The sequence below is a fragment of the Notothenia coriiceps genome, unplaced genomic scaffold (assembly GCF_000735185.1).
Source record: "Notothenia coriiceps isolate Sejong01 unplaced genomic scaffold, NC01 NC01_scaffold00002072, whole genome shotgun sequence".
NCBI classification, from domain to species: Eukaryota; Metazoa; Chordata; class Actinopteri; order Perciformes; family Nototheniidae; genus Notothenia; species Notothenia coriiceps.
The window spans coordinates 151,757-159,380 of record NW_011334773.1 but is presented as its reverse complement, the minus strand read 5'-3'; the positions used below and the strand labels follow the sequence as shown (position 1 = coordinate 159,380).

Here is a 7,624-nt window from a genome sequence, read left to right as displayed (position 1 = left end):
TTTTTAAACTTTATACCCAAGCCCCCCGGAGGTGCACCGGACTCTGATGAAAATATTAGTTGTGTCCAAACGGCGGTACTACAATTTCCATATCAGTCCGTGTCGTCACCCGGCCCAGAAAGACTTTTCCCCCATTGACTAACATTGGGAAAGAGACGTCTGTAAATCAGCGGATATTTTTTTTAAACTAAATAAACCACCCAGTATGAACTATTTTATAGCCCTTATGAGAATCATTAAGTCCTTAAAGTTGTAAAATGCACTAAAAGCCGAATCTAGATTTATTTTCTGTCTCCATTCATTCTACTGAGCAGAGAGTGGGAGCTCGGGGGCGGGGCTTAAGGGGGGCGCATGCTCTGTGAGCGCACATACGGGTTCTTCTGCTCCGACAGCTAGGCATGATGGGTAATCTGTGACGTTTCGCTCTCTCAAAAGTTGGGCCATTTTGTCCTCATGCGCCAATGAGCAGCTCTCATAGGAAAGAACGAGACCCCGCCTCCCACGCTGTATCCAGTTCTTATTATACATCGATGTGCATACCCCAAATCGGCACTTTTGAAACAGGAAGTGAAATAGAGGATATGAGGCATGGCTAGAATGGGTGATCTGTTTGGTATTTTGAGCAAAACACTTCATAGACATGTTTTTTAATATTTTTGTATATATCTGAGAGCTATGATATATGCCTACAAATAGTATAATAAAGTCCTTTAAGACCTGACTGATTTAGCAGCTCCTTTATGTTCTGAATACATCCTGCATCAGAGGGACCTACGCAACTGTTGGAGCCCCTACATCTTTTTAAAAAGTTAATAAAAAGTTCACAGACGAGTCCAATGTCATTAAAAAGGCAAAAATAAAAGCAAAGGAAAACAATACTTTGCAAAAAGAAGGCTTTAATTCACAAATTGTGAAACTGTGATTTTCAAACAAACCCTCCAACCAAAAAGTAAAGATTATTAAAGCACTTCAGTGTTTTTATGCTCTGTTTTTCTTTCATAAACAGACTATATTTGATGATACCCACATTTTGACATTTTTAATATTGCCTTCCGCACTTAATTTTCTCACAACGTAGGGAGAGAGTATTGTTTTTTATGAATATCATCTATCAGCTCCTTCATTTGAATAAGTAGGTAAATGAGGTACGCTTTACACTCCACAGTGCACACACCAGAGGGGGGCAGTGCAGCCCCCTCCTCTCAGTCTGACAGAATGGTCTTCTGCAGAAGGCAGACGGAGCCTGGGTCATTGTCTTGGCATCGGACTCTTGGTAACGGAAAGCTGATTTCTGGAGGGATGTATTTTATTATGTCTCCTCTGTTAATCTCAGCGATGAGGAGCAGGTTAATGAGAACATTTCCTCACTGACCCCGCTGTGAGGGGCTTTCTGGTCATGTGGATTGAGTTGGATGGATTCGGATTTGTTAATACTGGAATATAAAATGGTGTTTATAAGTAGATCTGGATTGATACAGATGGAAGGAAGAGGACAGTATTTATGTGTATGGAAGGTATTTTACTTTTCACCATGCAATGTGAGATGTATTGGTGTAATGTAGGGGTTAATGAACCTCAATGCCAGTCTGTCTATATTTAATCTTCTTGCAGATTAAAATACTTTATCATTTTTTTTAGAAATGCAAGGCTGGAAATATTAGTAAACAAACAACGTGTCATTTTAAGTTGTAATCAGGTCTTTTCTTATTTCCAGTACATGATTTGTGTAGCCACAAACCATCTCAACACAGATATCTTTAGAGGAAATAGAAAAATAATGTAATACGTAAATGAATAATGCTATTGGTGATTCCATCTTCAGCTTTTTGTGAAGATCTGTAACCACTACTATAATAACATGATGTATGGATAGCGAAAAAAGCAACCCAATGAAAAGATGAAATATTGGCAGTTAATAGATTCAAGAGGCATGGATAAATAATTATTTAAGGTGTATTTTTAACATGATATTGAATATATTTTGTTTGAATATTACTTCTTTTTTTTTTACCAAAAAATATATGCATTTCATTTTATTTCTGGTTTCTGCTTAGGCTACTGGCAGGGGTCTATGTTCACAGTGCAGAAAGACAAAACACTGCATATTTGAATATTTGTTTATTTGATATCGTCATCGCAATGCTGCATATTAGAATGCTGTTTTTCCTGATAGCGTGCAGCCCTAGTACTTAGTCTGTCCACCTCTTCCTGATATACTTTTGTCGTATCATACCCATATTTATCTGTCTCTTTGGGTTGTGCTTCGCTTGATGCATGCTGTTTCTGCATGCATGTTTGAAATCTATATGTAGTCAGATCGCAAGGCTACTTCTAAATATCCCCTGCGTCTTGATGTGTGTGCTTGTGTGTATGTGTGTACATGCACTTTAATACACCCATGACCTCAAAGGATGGCTCTCCTTACATACACTTATTATCTAACCAGAGTAATTAGCACCAATATCACCTCTGGCTTGCTCGTTGCCATTTACCATCCGCCACACACTAGGCTAATGAATTATAAAGTACGCTAGAATTGCAAAAATATCCTTATGTGCGAAACATGGAGCGGCTGGTGGTAGGTGGGAGCAGATATGAGGCGATAGTGAGGGATAATGAAGATGATATCATGCAATATGAATGAGCATGTTGAATGAGGCAGAGGGTGATGGGGATCTAACCATGCAACATCAAATCTCTACTATTAGAGTACTGTGTGTTTATGTATTATGTGTAAAAATTGGTGTTAAATGCTGGAATGTGTGGAGTATAGGTATTAGATTCAAGTGGGATTAACACAAAAGAGGCGCTCTGCTAATTATATCCTTGAAAATCAGGATGCCGAGGACTGAAAGAGGAAACACTGCATTAGGAGCGCACACATTACACACACATCACACACACTTCCCTCGGGATTCCAGCTCTGCTCATGGTCAAACACTACTGTGTTTAAAACACCAGCAGAGAATGGGATTGGTGCTGAGGAAGAATATGAATTACTGATATTAATCATGGTTTCATGAATGACCAAGATTCAAATATAACACCTTAAACTGTTGAGTGGTTGTTGTGTGTTGTTTTTAACCTTCCTGTTGTCCTAAGGTCAAATTTGACCCGTTTCCAAATGTTTTCATGTCGGAATAAGGGGTTATTTTATATAATTGCCACATTGATTGTTCCATGTTCTTTGCAAGTCAAATGAGTGCTCATTGCTTTCATTGAATTATAATGTTTTTTGTTCCGGGATCAATTCTTTAAAATCATTAAATGTTTGTCTTTGTTTACCTTTGTGTTAATTACTTAAATGTACCTTATTTTCCAAATAGAAGAGTAAAACTTGAGGTAACAAGTCGGATTTGGTTGGCTACAAAGGTGATGCTTTATGCCAAAGCTTATGCCTTATAAACAGTCAAACCAGGAGGTCAGAAATTGCACATTTGCCTGGAAGGTGACTGTGAGGTTGAATAAATAGATATTAATTGTGAATGGTATATGCTTTGGGTAGTAAAAGAGAAGCGAACTTATGAAGACACAGCTGAGTTACATAAAGTGTTTGGGACTGGAAGCTAGCTAAGTGCACATTTGTAATAGCAACAAATATAAACCTGATTCTACAAATAGGCTATTTTAAAGAGATATGAGGACCTTAATGCGCAATTCATCACATTACCAAAAATCAAAGGCAAAGAAAGCGGATCAACTGGCACAAGCTGTATTCACTGATTGGAGACCACTGGCCATCAGTAAGACCCATCGCTGCCTCGCTGTAACGGCACTTCTGATCCATGACTAATGTTCTGCACCACTTCTTTAGGTGTGACGAAAACGGAGGAAAGGCATTTTGCTGAACCACGCTCCAGTTCCTTGAAGTTGTACAGGAGTGAGAGACAGTGGACAGAATCACCACTGTAGGAGCAGTGTAAAATGTAGCACACAATACAGAGGTAGATCACAGCCCTCTGTGACCGAGGCTTTCTCAAGGCTTTAGCTGAGTGTCGGATAATTGTTGAATTCCATCCCAATAATCAGGAAATCATCAGAACTAAGCTGAGACAGACAGACAGACAGACAAACAGACAGACAGACAGACAGACACAGACAGACAGACAGACAGACAGACAGACAGACAGACAGACAGACAGACAGACACACAGCATTGCCCTATTGCAAAATGCCAGAGACATAAATCCTAAAATCACAGGCTCTGTTGCTGCATCACTTGTTCCCCTGGCAACCTGGACATACCCTACATTAATAGGCTGCATGAATCAGGACATACAGTTTAATGACAGAACAATCAATGAGGGCTCAGCTTCAACCGACAACCCTAGAGATGATGGAGGGCCAGACTGAATGTGCCAGAAAAATCTTGACCTGATTGGACCAAACGGACTCTGATGCATTTATTCAGTCTGGCACTGTTGGCCATGGGAGCCTGCCTGCAGGCGCCACTTTCAGGACAGGAAGTGCACGCTAAGAATTACAGCTGACAGCCGGGATGACACTCGAGCGATTATTCGCATCGCGTCCGGTGTGAACGCACCATTATTACAATTATCATTTAATTACAAAATAAAATCGCCACTCTCAGTACAGCGCCACTTTCCGAACAGGAAATGCACGCAAATACAATCTTTTATATTATTATTATTATTATTTATGAATTTAAATAAAGACGTCTTTTATTTTACTTACACCCGCTATTGATTAATTTGGTCAACATTGGACCTTGACACCGTCCACATTTTATTTAATATTAAAATTAACAATTCATATATATTTACTCAGCTCTGCATAACTGTGATCGTCTTTCACATTTAAAAAGGTGCTATTTTTCTTTTTTTTTTAAACTCTCCAAAAGAAACTCCATAATAAAGAGTAACAAAACTGATAGGGACCACATTGAAAGCAGAATGAGGAGGGTCCCTCAAACAGGACGGAGAGTACAGAAAATCCATATCTCAAAATAGTCAAAGAGCTCCCAGGTTTCAACAACCATATTAAAAAGGGCATTAAAAACCTAACTATATCTGTAGTGTACACAATCCATTTCAGAGGTGTTTTGGGCCAGGTTCACCAAAGTTTCTGTCCTAAATGAATGCTTGAAGTTTAGTTTAATGTTTCAACAATGTTTTCTTAAGGAAGTATTTATAAGGTGAATGCAATAGGTCCAGTTTCAATTAAGAAGTGTTAATCAAGGGTATCACTTCTCTAAGCAGCTTGGTTGGAAAGGCTCTAAGAATCAGATTGAAAACACATAATTGAAGTGAGTTTATAAAGGTCGAGAGACATTAACCTTCTTGTCATGTTTTGCAGCCTTCCTTATGGGGTTAAAGAAGATCATAATGTTGTGAGGGCTGAGCCAAACAGGGATTTAAAGGATCAATAGAGCTGTGACTCTCTGTCAACCTGTTTGTTGTGAGTTTCTTCTATTGATGATCCATGAGCTTCTCGAGAGAGCCTTCTTATACTGTATGTTTCAAGGTGATCTAGCCAGACTAATACAAATTCTTTCAGCTATTTCCTTCCTTCGAATACTTTCCACATTTGCTTTAGTTTGCAGGTTGGATGGAGCTATTCTTTATGGTTTTATTATCTTCTTTTTAAGAGGGGAAACAGAGTCCAGTGACATTCACAGTGAACCTGTAGCACTGTTGACAAGATGATGCATTTAGGGGGACTGAAGTTTGCATAGGATGACTCTGTTATACTGACATGGTAACTACATGCTGATTGAATCATTACACTAAATGTATCTTCAGCACTGTCAGATAGACATCTAATGCAGGAATGTTTGCGGAATGGCTTGTAGTCAAGTAATAGGACTTTTTAAATTATTATTATTAAATGACGGTCAAATAATGGGGAAAAAAACGATGTCACATGTCCAGCCATATTTCAGAACAAGGTTGAGTGTGAGAGATGGTTTATGAACATTCTGACTGACCCAATCAGATCTATTACCTACAATGATAACTCTATTTTAAGGAATAAACCCCTCAACAATTACATATTCTGTAATTCACTTTACAATGATTGATTTATGATTACTTTAGATTTTTTAGATTTGAAAGACTAATGGCGCATTTCCACTGCAGCGCGTAGAACGGTTTAAGCGTGCCGTGCCAAACCCGGCCCGTTTTTTGTTGCGTTTCCACTAGGGGTAGTTCCGGCTAACGGGTACTTTTTCACAGTTTTTCTTGCCCTCCAAAATCTTGATTATTTCCGGGCCAACAACCGGGCTGAATATGCTAAACTACTGAGAGAATCGCTGGCAAGGGGGCTACAACTACAACAAAATGAACATATTTGACCGTGATTTAATTGTAATACACGTTTCAAAAGGATAATACAAAGTATAATTTGTTGTGTTAACACTTTAAACTTGACAGTTTTTTAACCCGCACCGCCCAGTGGTTAAAGCACGTTATTTAATTAGTTTGTTGAATATGTTATATTTGAAAAAAAATATGAAGAGTACATACTTTCAAAGGGGGAAAGTAGAAGGTCAATGATAGAAATATAGAATATAAGAAATCAAGAAGATACTGTAAGTGATCTCTACAATAAAACAGTTTAGTGCTGGATGTACAAAGATATTAATAGGAGGATGTGCAAAACAGACAAACTAATTAACCTTTATTAACACATTAAAGAATCCTTTAGGTTAAGGTCTTCTTTCAAATAAGAAAAAAGCTTTGGGGGTATCTATCTACAGTTAAATATTAAGCCTGACAAAGTACTTAACGTCTAATATATTGCTTTCCTGCAATGTTAACTATGTTGAAGCACTTATTTTAACTGATATTATACACATTAATTATACTCTAATGTATGTAGATATTATAAGAAATGTGCAGAATTTGACAGTTTAATGGTGGAGGTATACACACATATTGATAGATGTCTTGTAATGCACTGTTGAGGAACCTGTGACCCAGGATTTTCATTCATTGCATAACTACACTGTAGTTGTGTATATGATATGTCAATAAACCTTAGAACATCTTGAAATCTTGAAAGGGATGTGCAAAATAGCCATTATACAGTCTTTAATTAACTATTAGTAGAGAATAACGAGTAATTAATATACAAATATTTCTCCTGATTGTTGGCACTTGACAATCACCTTCCATGAATTTTACTCAGGTGTAACTAAAGTCTGCTTTAAGGGTTGTTTATATTTCACATCATTAATCAGAATCTGCAAAGTAACTAAAATAAATGTAGTGGAGTAAAAATACCAGGTTAAACTCTGAATTGTAGTGGAGTAGAATTGCAAAGTTACAATGAGCTGTCATGTGGGTATATTAATGCTGCCCATTATGGATACAAGCGATTTTCACCCATTTAGTAATTACATGTTTTAAATTTGTACACACCAATTTGTTTCCTATCGCCTAAACCTCCAGGGCTGTACACAGTTTAATACTGTCAACTTCTAATTTTGGGAAAAACAAAACGTCTTTTAAAACTACACTTCCCAGTAGATACGTGCCATAGAGAACATGTTGCGAAACACAATAGCCAGCATGTGTAGTTCTGGGGGGGCGTTCGAGTCCAGTTTTGAATAGTCTGCCGTGGTTTCGTTCCATTTCAAAGAGCTTGACGCTCAGCGTAACCT

The 7,624-nt window shown here is 37.9% G+C and overlaps 1 protein-coding gene across 1 annotated transcript in view; it reads left to right on the top strand.

Moving 5' to 3' along the window:
- cita (citron rho-interacting serine/threonine kinase a) overlaps positions 1–7,624 on the top strand; it is a 121,082-nt gene that overhangs the window by 35,481 nt on the left and 77,977 nt on the right. The window lies entirely within an intron of this gene.